Source organism: Apium graveolens, chromosome 3, assembly GCF_009905375.1.
Source record: "Apium graveolens cultivar Ventura chromosome 3, ASM990537v1, whole genome shotgun sequence".
Lineage (NCBI taxonomy): Eukaryota > Viridiplantae > Streptophyta > Magnoliopsida > Apiales > Apiaceae > Apium > Apium graveolens.
This window is the reverse complement of record NC_133649.1, coordinates 59,471,003-59,472,810: the sequence shown is the minus strand read 5'-3', so window position 1 is coordinate 59,472,810 and position 1,808 is coordinate 59,471,003. Positions and strand designations below refer to the sequence as shown.

At 37.8% G+C, this 1,808-nt stretch overlaps 1 non-coding gene across 1 annotated transcript; it reads left to right on the top strand.

The window, feature by feature from the left end:
* Window positions 1–510: 510 nt before the first annotated feature.
* Window positions 511–617, top strand: LOC141716334 (small nucleolar RNA R71). The gene has a single exon (XR_012573047.1). It is a non-coding gene; the product is annotated as a small nucleolar RNA R71 (small nucleolar RNA).
* Window positions 618–1,808: the final 1,191 nt, after the last annotated feature.

Genomic DNA, 1,808 nt, shown 5'->3' with positions numbered 1-1,808 from the left:
CCAGGAGGATTGAATTGCTTTGTTTCCAAACTGCTGGAATGGTTGTAGCATCGTATTCTGATTGTTGCTCCAACTAAATTAGGATGATTCCAGTTGTCAGGATGATAAGTGTTTGGAACTGTTTGCTAAGATCTCTGAAATTTTCTCATAAACTGAGCTTATTCACTAGATATAGCGCATTGCTCCGTCGCATGCGAACCTGCACACAGCTCATAAAAACTGTTTATCTGATTAACACCATAGTTATCCAGAGAATCGATCTTCATAGACAAAGCCTTTAGTTGAGCAGTGATAGCCGTAGTTATATCCACTTCTATAACTCCTGCTACCTTGCCCTGTGGCAATCTCTGGGTTGGATACTGATATTCATTAGCAGCCATCAGTTCAATTAGATCATAAGCTTCCTCCTAGCTCTTTGCCCATAATGCTCCACCTGATGCTGCATTGAGCATGGGTCTTGACTGTGCTCCCAAACCATTATAAAAGCAATTGATAATCATCCAATCAGGCATTCCATGATGTGGACACTTTCTCATCATCTCCTAGTAGCGCTCCCAAGCCTCACATAAAGATTCTCCCGATTGCTGTACAAATTGAGTAAGAGCGTTCCTGATTGCAACTGTCTTTGCCATAGGGAAGAATTTAGTAAGAAACTTTTGAGCAAGATATTCCCAAGTAGTGATAGAACCTGCTAGTAGAGAATGCAACCATCAATTAGCTTTATCCCTCAGAGAGAATGGGAAAAGCCTCAACTTTATAGCATCTTCAGAAACATCGTTGAACTTGAAAGTGTCGCAGATCTTGATGAAATCTCTGATATGCATGTTGGGATCTTTCGTTGGAGCACCCCCAAACTGGACTGAATTCGGTACCATCTGAATTATGCCAGGCTTGATCTCAAAGGTATTAGCTGCGATAGCTGGTCTGACAATGCTAAATTGAATGTCATTGATCTTTGGTTGAGAATAATCCATCAACACGTTCGTTGCTTCGGGTTCTCCCATTGAAATAAAAACTAGAGTACCTGAAACACACACAAGTAAATCGTAAAAGTAAAAGAATCTGGGTCAGTGAACTTTAACGACCATTGATGTCAAGCACATAAACTAAAAATACTACGTCATATATTGCTTTAAGCAACACCCAAACTGTGTTGCCATATACCCGAAAAAATGTTGCTAAAGGCCGAAAAAGGGCTAAGGCAATATCAGAGCTATGCTGACCCGTAGCTAGTTAGTATAGGTATCTATAGCAACACAACAGCTATTCTATTACAACATAGCATATCTTGTTAAAATAGATATCAATAACAACATACTTTGCTCGCTATAGTAACATACTAAGTGTGTTGCAATAGACCTTATAATTTCTTTCAGAAATACGGGCCCTACATGTGGGGCCCACTTGGGGACCCAGTGTTTACCTATGGCAACACACCTATAGCAACATCTTTTATATTACAAAAGGTTAATTATCTACAACATATTTAGTACTGTTAGGTCCCAATTTGTTTGTAGAAGGGGGGGTTGAATGCAAATAATATTGTTTCGTCGAATAAAATGCGGAATAAAATTGTGAAACAAAATTCAAGTTAAATAAAACTTTTATTAAACTTGAAAGGTGTTACAACTACGGTATCGGTTACAAGGGATTAATCTCAAATCAATTATTACAAATCTAGAATAAATTCGACATGAACTTTTTCTATTTTTGTAATTAAAAGATCAAATGCTAAAAGCGATTTGAGATTAAGTTCTAGGGATTTTAATCCGCTAGATTGATACACAAGAACAAGAAAGTGATTTCTA